General features: G+C 45.3%; 1 protein-coding gene and 1 long non-coding RNA gene across 6 annotated transcripts in view; one reads left to right on the forward strand and one right to left on the reverse strand.

Moving 5' to 3' along the window:
- LOC116591066 (aromatase) overlaps positions 1 to 17,538 on the reverse strand; it is a 108,256-nt gene that overhangs the window by 73,796 nt on the left and 16,922 nt on the right. The gene's annotated exons all lie outside the window — the stretch shown is intronic.
- Positions 162 to 17,538, forward strand: part of LOC116591068 — a 34,100-nt gene continuing 16,723 nt past the window's right edge. Inside the window, exons 1-2 of the long non-coding RNA XR_004285832.1 lie at positions 162 to 237; positions 3,887 to 4,044. This is a non-coding gene — a long non-coding RNA (uncharacterized LOC116591068). The remainder of the gene's footprint in view (positions 238 to 3,886; positions 4,045 to 17,538) is intronic.

A 17,538-nucleotide genomic window follows, 5' to 3' on the forward strand; every position in this document is an offset into this window, starting at 1 on the left:
TCTGCTAGAAGAGCATCATCTCATCACTCATTTACAGGGTAGATGTAAGACCCACAACAAGCTTCAATTTACTTAGCAATAAATGACAGTTAAAAAAAAAATTACAGTCTGTGCAAATGGAAAGGGGCTAATGCTTGTAGAAGTTCATTACAGGAGGAAAGGAAGTGCTGAATTTCCCCAACCCAAGCTGCAAGTGACATGGACACAGAGCACTCCAGCATCACAGAATGAACTCAGGTATGCTAACTAGGCATACATTTTCCCTTAGACTCTTTCCTCTTCTTTCTACTCCCCCAGATTTCTCTTGATTGCCTCATTTTTTTATTATTTATTTATTTATTTATTTGAGAGAGAGAGAAATGGAAGCAGAAAAGGAAGGGATCTGAGAGAGAGGAATTATGGATGGAGAAAAGAAAGAGAAATAAAAATGTCCAAACTCATGGTCGGTCCTCAGGAAATGCTAGTTGAAAGAATAAGGAAGAGGAGGCAGTGGCTGAGGGGAGAAGAGGCAGTGCACTTGACTATACGTTCCCTGAGGCAAAACCCATCTTTGCTTTCCTCCCCTCCCCATTCCAAGTACTTTATACAGAGCTTTTGCACTTAGAACACAATCAAATGTTTTTGTTAAATTCTAAGTCAAAGGACAAAAAGAGCAGAAGGGAGGGGCCTGAGGGGATTGAACTATTTACTTGGCCCTCTATTCTGTGTGCCTGGTTCCCTCCAAAGAGCATGTTCTGTAGACATTTGTTTTTTACACCTCAATCCAAAAATACAAGCCTGCCCTTCTTCTTACCCATCCAGTCTAGTCTTTCTACTTTGCCTCTGATTGGCTCTCCCTGGCCTTGTGGCCATTTGCTTTGGATTCTTAGCTTCTACCTCGGAGATATGAGGCCCCCCACCTCCCCTTCTTATTAGGATCCCAGTACTTGCAGGCTCCAGGCTTTCATCTACCTGGGTGGAGGTGGGGAATTGCCGTGGTCTGTGAAGGATCCACCCAGTTGTCAACACGGTGTGGCTGAAGTATTGAAATAGACTTGGATCCATAAGGGCTTTGTCTGCAAATGTATCAACTTTGAAGATTTGAAAGGATTTTTTTTTTTTTTTTTTTTTGCATGCATGTAACTGTAAAGAATGTGATCTGGTGTCATTTTGGATCCTTCTGTATGGCGGACTACTTACTCACAGGTACATAGAAACAGAGAGTCCCCACCTTTGCTGGGAAGCTGCCCAGCCCATGCAAGCTCCATCTCCCATCCTCGGGAATTAGGGGGAGCAGCTGGGAACTCAGAACAGTGGGCTCCTGCTTTGACATCAGGAGATGATACACTGAGAGACATTAAACCCTAAGGCATTCTCTGCAGAAGTGGCTGCCCCTGCTGGTGCATTTTTCTGGGGAAACCAGTGTCCCAAACCCACTCCTGAGAACACAAAAATCCTGATGCCATCAACTGCCTACTGCCCAGTGGTCAGTGGTTCCTTTAGGACTTTCCTCTCCTACAGGAAAAGCCAAGACCCCATTTCTAGAAAGGCTTACACAGGACCTTCTTTAGGTAGGAGGTAGAAAGAATCCACTTGTATCCTGGGACTTTCCAGTGCAGTGCTCCATAACTCTGTTCATATTTCTCCAGGAAATTTCCAGAAGAGGCTTAAAGAGGACCATGACATGCAAGATAGGAATAGACACTGCTTCAAGTGCTTGCTGTCCTCTCAAGGAGGACCTCTGCATGCAACCTAGTAGAAGCCTGACCAGCACTAAACAAGGTTGTTTTTCCCAAACAACATTACCTTGCCAAATCCCCTGTGTTAGTGTGTTAGGCAGAAAGCTACTCTTAGAAGCCAGGGCACAGGGGGCAGCAGATAAAGGCCTGCCCTGGAAAAGTCACCTCTAGCCACCCAGCCCAACTGTAACTATTAAAAAGTAGTGTTTAGGCAGTGAGAGCAGCAAAACACAACTGCCTCAATCTGAACTCTAGAGTACCTTTGGGAGGCATGAGGTGAAGGGGCAGAAGGTCTGGTGTGTCCCAGGAGGCAGCTGCTCAGCCTGGCCAGAGGTATGGCAACCAAGCTTGCCCCTGTGCAATCATGAGTGCTTCTCTAGACTCAAAAATCTTCATAGTAGTCCACAGGGACTCTGGCATGCTATGACCTTGAGACACAGAGGCCTGGGTCAATAGCGAAAAGACCTCAAGACCCATGGTTATAGTTGCCTCTTCTGGTCATACCTCCTGTACCCCCTACTCCCTACCCCCTTACGGTCTTGCCTCCTCTTTGCAGTGGCCTTAAGACATCACATTTCATCCTTCCAATTTAGCACATCATCACAGCTCTGCTCAGCAAATTTTCTCTAAACATCTTGCCCCCCCTCATCCAGATTTTATGCCAGCTTTGTGGGTATACACCTGTGCACGTGCACATCCACTAGTTCTCCAATAATTGCCTAAAGAGCAAAGCCAGACATGGTGTATCACTTGGGTGCTCAGAAAAGGCTTGTTCTTGCCCCTGTCACCAGCAGTAGACCTGATCAACTATCCAGAAAAATTTACCTGTAACATCTCTGTCCCTTCCCTGGTGCTGGAACACCCCATTTTCTCCCTGCCCTCTCCTCCTCCACCCCTGCCACCGAAAATATGGTTTCTGCCCACACCAGATTCCCAGTGCTGTGGTCATACCAACACTCTGGCAGCTGGCTTGCCATTTAGGGATCTAGAGCAACCCTCTAGCAGGAAGGCCTTTGAGAAGACTTGCTCTGACATGTTGAAGACCACAACTAAGAAGTCCACCAACCACTGCTCACTCCAGAGTGAGCATATGTGTCCAACTCATTTTGTTACCAGACATTCATTCAAGGCAGGGAGCTCTTGGACTGCAATCTGTGTGATAACGTTAACAAAAGAGTGCAGCCTAATAAGCACCACCATTCATCCCAGTTTTACTGCTTTGCTTGAACAAAGAACCATGATGTTCTTCTCATACATTGCCTGACCCTGGTTGACCCTAAATTGATAATTCACCTCTAGTCACTGCCTTTGATAGCTTACAGGTATTAATTATACCCATCTGTTAGGTAGTTTACTGAGTGAGAAAAGACCGGGGAGAGGGATGGGAAACAAGAGAAGAATATTATGTGGTGGGGGAAAAGTGGAAGCAAAGAGAAGCCTGGGGCCTCTTGAACTTCACAAAGTGATGTACATACATGAATAGCCACACTGAACAAATTCTACAGTAACTACTGACTCTGAAATCTTCTAACCCTTTAGAGAAAAAATTGCAAATTACTCCTAATTGAAATACAATTATAAGTCAACACAAATGAAACACAATTATAAGCCAGTTTGTTTCACCAAAGTGCAGCTAACCTGAGCAAAATTCTCAAACTAGTTTCCATCCTCCTGTCTCTTATCTGACCCACCTTGGAGTCCATCTCTCCCTATCTCCTTCCTCTCTCTACCTATACGTCCCACCAGCCATCTCTCATCTTCGGGGAAGCACACTCCCTCCCACACCTCTGGATGCCATCGATCAAGCCAAGGACAGACACGTATCTTTAAGTGAGGTGGGCTAACATAAAGGCAAAGAAACACTAAACTGCTCTGCCTTGAGGCACTTGTTTTATTGGATTTTTTTTTTTCCTTCAAAGTTTGATTCCTGTCTGAACCACAGCCTTCACAACCAGCAGGGTACAAAGTGTTTTTTATTTCATTCAGCACATCACATTTTGAGGCCAAGTGTGTCCTGATTATAGTGGGTGTGTCCAAAGCCCACTGTGTAAGGGCCCCCAGTCCTCTGACAGCTTAAGGGAATCCTCCCAAGAGCAAATGTTTTCATGCTGTGTGTGCTCCAAACATCATTGTCTCCTCCCCCTTTGGGGTTTCCCAACATTCTGCAGGGGATTTGTTGATTTGTAAGCATGGACCAGGCAACCAGTGAAAGGTTGATGAAAATCACCCAGAAGAAAATAAAAGGCAAGGATCCACGCACGGGAGATACACTGGCTGACACATGAGCAAGAAGTTGACACCTCACACCCATGGCGTCTTGAGAGAGGTAAGCTGTGGCACATTCAGAACACACCTCTAGGAGGCCTCTAGAGGGGACAGAAGGTGCTGTTCCAGTCTTGCTGAGGATGATTCCAGCAGGAGAAGCTTTCAATTAGTCCTATCACTTCCATCCATGGGGTGCCGTTGATAGAGGGAAAGATGGACAAGAGTGGGGCTTGCCACCATGTATTCCTCCCACCCATAACTCATTCAAGTGACTCCCACTCCAAACAAAACTTAGACTTTTGGGGATGAGCTAGGAAGTTTGTCAGGTCTTTCTTTTCTTACCCATCCTGTCCTTCCCAGTCCCCTAGACTAGTCCCAATCAAAGTAATCAAAAATATGTTCTTCCAAAATTAAAGAAAAAACAACCAAGACTTTAGCCAAGAGAGAAGGCAGCATGCAACTAATTAGTATGGCTGTTTCCAAGAGGCACTTTAAAGCATGGTGAACCCTGATGTGCCATGTTCTTTGGCAAAAAACATTTGATTTGTTTTGAGTCAACCAGAAAAAACTGAGCCCACTTGAACTGGGGGCTTCTTTCAGTGCCGGTTCCTTGAGGATATTGTGGGCCTCCTCTCAGGTTCTCAGGCAGCTGTAGCTCTGACATTGGTATCATGGTCTGCAGAAGGAGTCTGTTCCCACACAGAACCCTCCACTCCCGGCCTCTCCTCCTCTCCTGGGCCCAAATACCTTTGCCTGGAGTTTCTGCTGGCCAGGTCTCCACTGTACTCTCAGATGGCCCCCTAACTCCAGGCGTTCAGTTAAAACTACCAAAGTAATAGTAAACAGACTCCTGATTCTCTTCAGTGATTGAGGGTTGAAGCTCTAATAAAGCAGACAGAAGCACCATTGTCTTAATGGCCAGCCCAAAGCAGGTCTAGGTAGCCCGCTGATTTTATGGGCAACTAACAGGAAATTCCAACTTATATGCATCTTGGGAGGTGGGGTATGAATTGAAAGTGGAATGTTTAAAAGTTCGGTGCCTTACTGAAATAATCTGTGGCTGACTAGATTTGAGAGACGTAAGCTAGAGTCTTAGTGGAGTAAAATGTAAGTGATAGCTACTTTCAGGTAATAATAACTAAAAGCACCATGAATTTGACAAATCATCTTCAGGCACTGGAATCTAGTTTTCCCAGCCTATCTCCCCTGAAGATTCATGAACCTCTCAAGAGTAAGGACCATGTCTTACTCATCTTCCTATCCCTGGGCAGCTGCTGCCTATAGCACTCCATAAGTGGACAGTGAGTTTGGAAAGAACGGAACTGTTTATGCTTTGCCTCACAACCCTGCCCCTGCCTTCCCTGGTCTTCCTCAGATCCTGGCAGCTGAGGTATCTGAGCTGGCACTCCTGCCCCATTCCCAGACCAATCATGTCTCAGACAAGGATTCTCGTTCTGGCGGCTCTCAGCTCTGCCTGCTGTCCAGTGTGGTACCAACTCACTGGCCACAACCCAGGAATTCAATTTGGTTCTTGGTGCTCTGGAGCCGGCCCATCATGTTCCACAGCTGCTACTCAAGTCGTAGATTCTCCACCACCCCAGGGCCCCTGGGATTCTCCTGCTGACACTGAGATTTCTTGCACCACTCAGTGGCTTCACCACTGAGTACCAAGGGGCATGCACTGGACCTCTTTTGCTTGTTCTGGGCCAGCTGTCCAGTGAGCACTCCAGCTCTGGCTCGTCACCCCACTGCATGCTCCTGCAGCCCACTATGGAGACAGCTGAAGGTCCCTTCTCCCCTGAGCCCGCTCCCCTGCTTTTATTCCCCACCCTCTGCCCCCACCTTCTGTCCTGCTCCCTGGAAACAGAGGCCCTGCTGTGAACCCCTGGCCCAACAGCTCACTTCCTATTAAATTCAGACTGCTTTCAGTGGTGACAGCTACTTCTCTGCCCTAGGCCCGGTCTTTACTTTGCCCTCCGATGGACACCCCCACCTCCATTTCGTGAGCCCCCAGTACTGACCATTTGTTTAAATCAAGATAGGAGATTACTGTGTCCTTTACCCTTCCAACTGGCTCTCCAGTTAGCACCATCTGCCCACCATTGATGAGAGAGGGTCCTGGTGTCTCCCAGCCTTTCTTGCCAACCTTCAACACAACAAAGGGATCTGGTATGGTGGTAATTACCGCACCCCCAACACACACGCACACACACACACACACACACACACATACACACTTGCTTTCCAGCTTCCTTCTTGCACTGCCAAGAGAAATGGAAGGTGAACTAACCCACAGGGGTTATTCTGAAAGCACATAGAACGAGTTTTTTGGTTATTTACATTTTTCATGGAAGCAGGGGACCTGGGGTACAGATAGATCTCTGAGAACCGCACATGCTGAAATTATCTTGGACAGCCCCACTTTCCTAATGTTTTATTCTTTTCAATGAAGGGTATTTTTTATTAATACACATATTTTATTAATATGTGTATTTTTATTAATACACATGTTTATATGTGTATTTATATGTTTATATTTCAAATGCCTTGTTAGACTTCATATATATATATATATATATATTCATATATATATATTCATATATATTTCCAAAAACATTTGAAAAGAATCCCTTCTCAAATCATGAATTTGGGAAAAGAGGGCCCCTGGATGAGGAGGTGACCAGGTCCCTGCTTGTATAGCTCTCGGGATGTTTCTGGACCATGGAACAGCTCTCCTAGGGTGCCCCTGTCCTGGAGCCCTGCCCCAGGCTTCATGCTCCGAGAGTCATGCTCTCAACAACAGGGGTGTGAACTTGGTTTTGCTCATCATCTTTCTTGGCTTCTTCCTACATAAGGCTGCAAACCACCATCCTGTCTCTAGCTGGGTGGGTACTTTGGGACCTTAAGTTGTGCTTTGAGGGCAGATTTGTCTGCAGAACTCTCAGCGGCCCACTGTGACCCCCCTTTCCTCAGATAGCCAGGATAGGATCCCTGGACATCCTCCCCAGTCCTTGCCAGAAAACTTTGCTGAGTCATCCATTTCTTTTTATAAATGGAAGGTACCCCTTTCACCTTAAAGTTATTTGTATTTTAGACCTTTTTTTTTTTTTTTTTTTTGCAGTGAATCAAAGAATGAAAACTAGTCCCATTAAAGGAATTTTATTGTTGATCCTCAGGAGAGTGGAGGAGCTGGGGGAGGCTCCCTTCCAGTGCTCAAATATCCTACACACACTCCTGCTGCTAGGCCCAGCAGAAGCCAGTGAGGGTCAAACATGAACAGCCCTCACGTGCCTCCAACTATGCCCCTTCCCCACCACTGAACTTCAGGACTCCTAGTGGGTGAGTGAAATGCAGACAGCAGGTGTGAGGCTGAGGTTGAGTTGTAAAACCATCTTTTAAAGGCCGCCTTCCTTGGCTGGTCCCAGCCTACATGGGCCCGCATTCCCCTAACTCCTCAAGAGTTTCACATTCTTACTTCGCTTCCCAGGAGTCACCTGGGGATGAGGCAATGTGTTTCCCTTAGCACAGTGCCTGGCACATAGTAAGCACTCAGTAAATGTTAGCTATTAACAATAAAAAGAATAAATCCAGAGTGGGATCCATGGGATGCTTGCATAGGAGCTGCTAGGAGTAGTCAAGGGGCTGAGACAGGGTAGGCAGCTTCATTCTCAGCACATTGTAGCCTGTTCATTTCGTGTACCTAAATTGAAGGGAGTTTCACTTCTTTAAAGTGGAAGAGGAATGCCTGTTGGCCAAATGACAATGATAAGAGCTCCTTACTCCTAAATCTCCAAGAGTTAAAAAAAAAAAAAAAGTTTTCATGCAATAGCTAAACATCCCGCTCAGTGCCCAAGATGGAAATTTATGACCAAAACACTACCCATCTGCCTTCTGTTTTGGCCATAAGAATTCTAATTGGCCAGGTGATGTAGACAACTTTCAAAGGACCTGGCACCTTCTACAGAAGGAGGTGAGGCTAGTGAGGTGTGTTAAAGCAATTAAGCAAGCAGTATTTGTAAGATTCTCACCTAAATCCAGGGAACAGAAAGAGAAACAGCTGAGATTCTGCCCTCAGAGTCCAGAATTAATATTGCTGACTTAAAGCGTGGGATCACAGCGTTGCCGTTTTCCCTCCTCACCCTGTCATGTTGCTTTGCACAGAGTTGTTGGAATTTTGCCTCCATTTCCTGAGACTCTGGACTTCCACCTGGTCCTTTAGCAGTGCCTTGACTTCTAAACTGGTTAGCTGGGGCAGAGGCAAGGATCCTCTGCCTAAGACCTGTCAGACTTCTTGCCTGAGGAATAGAGCCCAGAACCTAGGTGTAGGTGAAGCACCCACTTCAGTTTGAATATCCGCAGGGCCCCACAGTACTGTCCCCAAGCTCTAGATTGAATGTCCTTAGGTAGGATACTAGTTACACTTCTCTTCCCTCCCTCGACCCTCAGATTATGTATGATTTTGGTCACAGCATGCCTAAATATGGCAGAAAACTGGATTGGAGACCGATTATAAAAACCTTGAAAGTGAAGGTATGGAATGAGGGATGGGGACACTGAAGGTTTTTAGGCAGGCAATTCATATGATCAGAGCTGTGCTTCAGGCCGTGGTTAAGGTAAAGGTGGATTGGAATGGGCAGAGCCCTAAAGGCAGAGAGGTTGGCTCACAATCCAGGTGAACTTGCCCTCAAGGTGGACAGGAGGGGACCAATCTGTGAGATGGTTCAGAAGAACTGACATGGATTTGGGAAAGGGTAGGGGAAAGGAAAGTTATTACATTAACTGGACAATTGCAAAACCATCTTTGTATGCTGTCTTCCTTGGCTGATCCCAGCCCCTGTGAGCCCACACTCCCTAACTCCTCAGAGTTTCTATCTAACTGGAGGTCCCTGCTCAGTTTTCCTGGAATCACCGGGGAATGAAGAAAGCGTACCTTACAGGGAAATAAATGTTCATGCTAATAAAAAATGGGCAGAAGGACCAACCTCTAATAAGTGCTTATTACAGAAAAAGCATTGGTAGCATTCATGGAACAGGCAAAAACAAAAACAAAACAAAACCCAAAAAATTGCTTCAGGAAGTGTAGAACCAGGATTCTAACCTAGGGGTGTGACCCAAAGTCCTTGCCCTTTGCACTGCAGAGTGTTTCTCTAGAGAAGCCAAAAGGACAAGCAAAATAGAGTGTGGAAAGTGGCTTTGAATATGTTGAGGGGCTGGCAGGCCAGGCAGAGCACACCATCAGCGGTTCGAAATGTGAGCACAGAAATCTGGAAATAGATAAGGACCAGAAGATACAAATCTGGGAGTCAGTTGCATGACCGTTAACAATGGAAACTCTGGGGCACATCAAATCTCCAACACAGAAGGTAGAGATCAGGGAAGAAAGCTCAGGCTGGAGACCTGAGGGATACCCTCGGCTTAGAAACCAATAAAGAAACAAAAAAGGAGCCATCAGAGTAGAGGGAAACCAGGAGAGGATCATTTAACCAGAGTCCAAGGAGGACCACATAAAAATAAGAGAAACCAGTGACTTAGAACACTTGACACTGACAAAAGATTAAAAAACAAGCAAGCAAACAACAAACAAACAAGAAAAGGCTAGCAGCTTCAGCAAGGAACACAGTGGTGCTCTCCATCAATCAGATCCAGTCAGGTGGTGGGCAGGGGAGCTGCTGAGAGAGCGAGGGTAGACTCTTCTTTCAAGAATTTGGCATTAAGAGAAGAGAGGTATTGGAAAAGGTGGGCAGGGATGGAGGACCTCTTTGGACCAGTCTAACGAATGAATTGCACACCTTCCTTCAACAGTTTTGTAATGCCACCTTTCAACCCCAGCTCCTCCTTGGTAGTAATTCTGCCACCATCATCGGCCTCTCAAGATAGTTACTCTTCAATACAATGCTGACATCTGGGAGATCATCTCGTCCAGTCCTCCATGCAGCAGTGGGAATGGCTCAAGTTGGCCAGGGGTCTTCTAGATCCAAAAATCCCATAGAAAGTTTTGCGCATTTTCATAACCTGGCAAATCATATCTAACTTTCACAGATTTAGCCTGTTCCTTGGCCTCTTCCCTTTTCTTCTGCCTTTGAATTGGAGAGGGGCCTGTCTAAGAGAAAATGACATGAAAAACCAAGGGGGAAGCTCCCTTTACTTGGGGCCACGGAAGCAGGAGCCAAGTAGGAGTGACATCCAGTCCCTGCTTCCTTGCCGGGCTTTGGATGCCTCTGGAGGGGACACCTTTTTCTAAATTGCACAAAAGAGGGTAGACTAGTGGGGCTTTGCCTAAATAGTTATGCTAGGAGAAGGACTGGGTAGAGAGCAGCTCTCTCCTCAAAAGAAGCTATTTTCTCTGATGGGGGTCCTTCTGTGGCCACAGGCCCCAACCCCAGAGCCCAGGCACTCCATTTCTCTGCTTAACATTGAGGGGCATGTGGGGAGAGCTGGGAGTCAGTGTTCCACAGGACATGATGGTCTTGAGTAGAAAGGTCTGCCTCCCTCCAGGAGGAACACTGGCTCACATAGGGAAAGGGGCCCAGATGATGTGCTGAGTTGTGGGAACAAGCCAATGCCAAAGAGTGTCAACTGCAGAATTTGCCCAAATTCTTTTAAATAGAAAATTAGCAAGTCTGAGCTACCTGCTCCTCTTGAAGGAGGCTGATGAGACCAGACTCTAAGAGGTTAAATTGTGTGGAAAACCCTTACTTTTAAATGGAACTACATTTAGTCAAGAACCACTTGTGTAGGATATGTCTTCAAATATTATTGCCATTTGCCAGAGAAAATGTGCTTTAATTCCTTGATGCCAAGGAATGTCTGATACGTTGTATAATGAAACTAGAATAATTGAACCACTTGTTCATTACAAAGCTCTCTAGCCAAATGCTCTAAATTCTTCAGCGTCCGAGTGGGCTTGCAGTGAATTAACAACGTTCTCTTCTTAAAAAAAAAAAAAATAATAATAATTTTGAGGTAGGACACAATATTTACAAAAGAATTTTTGTGAAGCGTTAGTAAGTGCTTTTTATTCCCAGAAGGATCATGCATTATTCTTTGTTGCTAATGCCAGGGTGATTCAGAAGGACAAGTGAACCGTTAGCCAAGGCATTAAGCAAGAATCCAGACCAGCTTTACTCTGGCCATTTTTCTCTCAGTTCCCACCAGGGATCATCCCCTAACCTACTGCCCCTCTCATGGCGTTCCCACAAAATGGCTTTGCCTCCAGGTAACCAAAACATCAATTTTGCTACCTCCACCTCTCCAACTCCCTTAAGCTGGGGAGCCCTATAAAGGCAGAGACCATGTGGTATTAACATTCTGGTCATCAAAAGCACACAACGGAGTACTTCACACCTAGGAGGCCCTCAGAAAGGCATTGATGTTGGGTATAGAGAGCTAGAGTTAAGTGAGATACTAGAATAAAAATGGAAAAAAGTCCAAACTCAGACAGATGCTTCCTCCACCCCCCTGGACTTGACGGAGGTAGTCAACTTCTTTGCATTTCCTGGGAAGATTTAATGAGGTGCCAGAGAATCAAGACTGTTTGGGGAAAGAAAGTTGGCCTTGTCATGGATCACAAAACTCTGGCAGCAAGGGAGTTGAGGGAGTGGAGAGAAGAGTGAAAAAAGAGAGAAATGACTCAGTAAAACATGGCCCGGCCAACCAAGGCAGGCATAAGGATGTTTCAAGGTGCGTGGGAACATTTTAAAGATCACAGACAGGTTGATTTTAAAGCCAACCAAGGAAAGGCCCCTGGGTTTCAGGAAGTGGCTTCTAGATTTCCACTGTTTCCAGAAAGGTGAGGCTAGAAGCCAGATGGCAGAGAGGTAGAAAGGGCTTGGGAGGATGGGAGGCAGGAGGGCAAAGACCACATTTCCAGAGCAGTAGGAGATAAGAGGTAGGAGGAAAGAGTCTATGTCTGACTGGGGCAGGGAGAGGGAGCAGTTGGAGTTCATTTTACAGCACACCTCCGGGTAGGACTTATGGTAGAAAGGGCCTTGAGAGAAAGAATCTGAGGAGCAGAAATTAAGTACATTCTTCCTCTGAGATTAGAGGATTTGAAAAAGAAAAGAATGGATGTAGATTTGACACGCTTTCACGAGTACCCCTCTTCCAAGTCAAGATGGTGCACACTATCGTCTCTCAACTGGTGATCCTTGGAGCCAATTCATGGACCAGTGTCCTTCCACAGTAAACTTCTCACTGAAATGAGGTTCTTTTTATATAAGCTCAATTCAATGCGAAGGACTGTCCTTTATGCTGAGACTAAATCCTCTACTTTTTTGGTATTGATATGTTATTTGCTGAACACAAAATGATGATAGTAGATCAGAGTTTGATTTTTCCCTCCAAGTCTTTACTTAGCAAAAGAAAACAATGCTATTCCTTGTGAGTCCTCCTTCTGCCACCACCACCATTCATTTTTCATGTTCCTGTTTGTGAAATAAATTATTGAGAGTAATTGTTCTGAAACGAAGGTTTATATGCCTCTAAAATAGAGTTTTAGAAAATGGTTATTTTATTTTATTTTATTATTATTTTTTTAAGATTATTTATTTATTTATTTATTTGACAGAGAGAAAACACAAGTAGATGAAGAGGCAGGCAGAGAGAGAGAGGGAAGCAGGCTCCCTGCTGAGCAGAGAGCCCGATGCGGGACTCGATCCCAGGACCCTGAGATCATGACCTGAGCCGAAGGCAGCGGCTTAACCCACTGAGCCACCCAGGCGCCCGAAAATGGTTATTTTAAATGAACTATTTTGGGGAGCCCAAGAAAAAGCATTTCTGGTTTCATCTCCCTGGTTAGGACTTACAACCTCATGCCAGTGTTTCAGTTGAAATGAGAATTACTTCCTTTGAGGATCACCTTAAAGATGAGTGAGAAACCAAGTCTTTTTGACTCAGTGGTTTCCAAAAGGACCAGGTGACGACTTTTGTGTACACCTCCTTCCAGAGACACCAATGAACAGGTTTGTGGTAGTGGTAGACATCCAGGTTATGCAGTCCTAAGATCCCAGACCTTTAAGCCTGGAAGGAACTTTAGAATTCCTTTTTGTCATCTCTTCTGGATTAGTCTGTCTGAGGCCCTGTGCCCAAAGCCACACAACCAGCCAGCAGCAGTGCCAAGATGAGAGAGGCCCAGGCTTCAAATCCCCAAGTGTCCCTCTCCCATCTCTACTTGCTCCTGGCTCAGGATCATTCCTCATAGGCAAGCCTCAAGCCAAACAGTAGCAGCCTTGGGCCACCAAGGTTGGCCTATGGGCTGGTACATAGAGAGCCATTTCCTCCTTTATAATAATGGCTGTTGCCTCAAATGTTTAATGCCTTCCTAATTGTATCACTCAGAACTCCTGCTGCAACTCTTTAGTCCCCTCCCAGAAGGGCTTCTCTCTAATGACTCAGAGATCACTTCCAAGGCCCAGGCTTTCATAGTCCACCTCAACCTCCACGATTTCAACAAGGCTTTCCTGCAAATGGCTCCCCTTGACAGCTCCCTTCTCTTATCTCCCTGTTCATTGTCCACCCCAGGAGTGGCATCTTATTTCTGGTGAAACAGACCTTGTGGGAATCCCAGTTTTACCAATTAGCACTAAACATTTTCATAGTAGCCTTTGAAGCTGAAAGACCAGGAATTACAAACAAGAATGCACCTAGGGCTAGTGGAGACCTATCAGAGTCACCTTATGCTATGACTATAAGGGACATTGTGTAAGGGTGGCAGGAGAGCATGAGAACAGGGGATAATTTGGGTCACTCTGGGAAATGGAGGTGGGGGAACCCAGGAAAGCTTCACAGAGAAGACATTTGAGCTGGCCTTGAAGAACGATTTCAAGGCAGAGGAAGAATCTTCTAAGATCCTTGCCTCTAGTCATAGAACTGACCTCAGAGAGCAAAACAGGAGGTGGAGAGAACTGCCTAAGAAACAAGGAGGACCCACCAAGCTGGGATGCAGCTACTGTTTGGGATAGCACAGAATCAAATGGTCCTTCCTTACTGATTTGGGTTATGTCCCAGCTGATGGTATAATATAAGGTTATCTGTCCACTGACTATAAGCTGAGATTTAATGCCATAATGACATTAAAGTTACTTTGCATTTTTGGCTTATTTATCGTTTTTAGAACCTATAGAGTAATTCAAACTCTAATGGAGCCTATGCCATGAAAAATTAAGTGTAACTGTTTCAATTGTTATGTTGACAAAATACATTGACATTTCATTACCATTTATGACCTTGGGTGATGATTAAAAGTAGTGATGTCGCTACTTCATGGTGCATATTATGATAAGGTGTTTAGTTGGAGATGTGTCATGAGCCATGTGTTTTTAAAAGTTGGTACTTATCATAAAAATTATCATAAAAGAATCCAGAAACATTGTCTTTGTGGAAAGATCAGGTGGGAATCAGGAAGATGTAGTTTCTCCCTCTGGCTCATCTCCTGACACAGTGTCTCATCCCTGACTACCATCTACTTTACTTTCTCATTAGTAAAAAGGAAGTAGATGCCTAGCTAGAGACAGGAAAAACGGAATAGATGGTTTCTAAGGACTCTTCCAGCTCTGCCATTTCTATGATGAAATTCAAGGGATTCCTTTCTTGAGCATTCTATGATGAAATTCAAGGGATTCCTTTCTTGAGCAGTAGTCCAGAACATTTCCTTCCATGCCCATCTTATGCATCATTTGCTTCTAAAACCTTGAACCCTTGCTTTCTCAGTAACTCTTAGCATGGTTAGTATGTTGACTCAGAAATTGTTCAAGTACTAATGATCATTATCTCACTTTAGCTGTTGCTGAGAAAGTGAGAAAAAGGAATTGGTTTGGGGGCAAAGAATCATCCCTAGGATAATGGATTACTATTTTTCTTAAATTAGAAAACAAGTCCTGAGCTGACTGCAAATGTAAGCTTGTTCACATGGTTAATGGGAAGTTAGGAAAGAAGGTGGCTGGCCCCCATTGGCCAGCTCCATCGCTTTAGGGTTTCTTGGAACCAACAAAGCCACTTTCTGATCCCTCAGTCCTCTGCCTCAGAAGGTTTCTTAGAGAGGCAAGGGGCCTCTGCCAGAACAGAGGACCCTTGCTACTGAGTTTCCCATGTATTCTTTTCCATTGTTGGTGGCATCTGCTGTCTGATGGCAACTGGGCTTCTTGCCATCACCAGGGCTTCCTTTTGATCCCTGGTTTACATGGCTTTCTGTTGAGCAAATAAACACACACTCATCCCCGCCCCAACAAAACAAAGGCAATTCATTCACAGTAGCCGCTGCCCAGCTGACAGATGTTCTGGCCTCTTGACCCTGCAGCCCAGCATGCTGCTGACCTTAAAGGTGAAAGGCTCTGTCACCCATTCTCATCCCCCTGTTGGCCAGTTGCTGCTACACAGGATCATCCAAGAATTCTGACATTTGTCTTTCCTCCTCCACTCCTGCCCCCATGACTCTTAGTGGCTCTTAGGGCAGAGCTATTTCTAAAGTGGCCTTTGATCAGGTCAGCTGGAGAATGAAAAAGATGGGTCATGTGGTCAGGGTTTCCTTGCCACAGCTGCTCAGATCCTTCTTCTGCAGACCTGACTGTGCCTTTGCAAAGACAAGGCCATGAGGAACTCTTTTAGGTACTTCTCCACAGAGAGAGAGCAAGGAGAAGGCCCTTTATAGGAACTTAATGGCTGAAAAATAAGTCCCAACTTTCCCAGCTTTATCATGATGTTGTTGGGGCTCAATAATCTTCCTTTCTTTGATAGTTTACAGCCTAGGGGAGGGAGAAAAGACCTTTGCTAACATACTGTCCAGGTTTTAGGGTCTAGGGGACTGCCCAAATGTTTGTTGAGCCAGAGAAGAAAATGTTGACTACCAAAGGGACACTCTTGAAAGGTTCTGCAGAGGAGGTGATGTTTGAGCTGAGCCAGAGGAGAGGTAAAATTTCATCAGCAGAAGTAGAGATGGGAGGGCCTACGGTTATGCAGCTGCTTCTGTGTGAAGGCAATAGACTGCAGAGCCAATCCGAGCAGCAGGGAGGGTGGAAGAGCAGCTGATGAGGCAAGAGGGATCTCCCCACCACAAAGATGCTCTTTGAGTGTGTCAGTTAGCCCTCTGAAGAGTGCTGAGCCCAGTTTGAGCAACTCTTTAAACCCATTTCTTTGTGGAAATTCAGAGGGTTTTGAGAGGGAATTAACCCCTAGGTAGTCTTTAAAAGGAAACTCTATGATCTGAACTCAGCTGACTTCCTCCCTGTCTATGCTTCTTTGGAGTCTTCCAACATTTTTCTACATAAGTTACTGAGTGTTCTATGCTTGTACCCCAAACCACAACTAACCAGAAGGGCCACAAATAGCCTGTTAGCTTATCTTTGAGAGCTAAGACTCTCTAGAAATCACTATGGTGCTTTTCAGCTCTTTTCATGGGAAAACATCTCTGAAGCAAATGATCAGGTGCACTAGAAAGAGGTTTGAGTCACATGTGACAGCATTAAGGAGCCAATTTCACTCCACCAATAGTCAGAGACTTTCAAGAATAAAACCCTAAAAAGCCTGTCTCCACCACAGCTGTGAGGCTTGAAGCTCTGGCCCTCCGGTGCCACTTGCAGAGTCTGAGCAGTACTACCACCCAGCTCCTCCTCTAGCCCTACACTGGAAACCAGCTCCTGCTGCTTTTCCCTCCTTCAATGAAGAGTATTTCCACCACATTACATTCCTCTTCGGGGCCTTTTTAGTGTATCAAATGATTGAAGTTCCCTGTTAGTAAAACTATTGTGTTTTGTTTGTTTGTTTAAAAGCATATTTCCCTTAAGAAAGAACAATTCCTTAAAAGAACATTTCCCTTAAGAAAATCATCAACCCCAGAAAGAGAAAACAATTGTAGGGGACAAATTGGACACCAATAAGACTGAAGGCCAGCAAAGTGTGATCAGAGAAATGGCAGGAAGGAGAAAGAGGTGAAGAGAAGTGAGCAGAAAGCTAAGAAAGGAAATCACCTCCCTAGGAGAGATAATTCAATTGGACCAGGGGGAAACTGTCAGAAGAGAAATCAGATCCAAAGGGACCTGCCACAGTAAGGGTTAATTTGCTTGGGTTGGGAATAGAATGGGTATAGAAAAGCTGGCCTTTTAAGGCAACTGACAGAAGGCAAAGGCTAGAAAGACTGAATTTAGAGGCTGAAAAAATTCATGTGGGCATATCCCCAAAGGCAATTTCTCATACTTGGCAAATTGCCAATCTGACTCCAAGTAGTCGAGTTGGCCATGTTGCCCCTTGTCATTTGCCTCCCAGTGTCTGATAATACTGAGATAATCTGCACTATTGTATGATAGTTCTTGCCCAACAATGGTAGACATTAAGCATAAAACTTAGAGGGCACAAAGCTTCCTTTCCAAATTAGGTCAATTTAGCCTTTTAGATCCTGGGTTGACCAGAAGCAGGGTTCACCTCATGCTGGATGGTAGGGCTACATCTCTTAAGGTCAAGGATCCTCCCCACCCCCCCAGCCATGTGTATAAAAGATCAAGCAGAGAATGAATGTCTCCTCCTCCCACCAGAGGATTCTTAGGATCAGGAACCATAGATCTGCATG

Source organism: Mustela erminea, chromosome 5 (genome assembly GCF_009829155.1).
Source record: "Mustela erminea isolate mMusErm1 chromosome 5, mMusErm1.Pri, whole genome shotgun sequence".
NCBI lineage: Eukaryota > Metazoa > Chordata > Mammalia > Carnivora > Mustelidae > Mustela > Mustela erminea.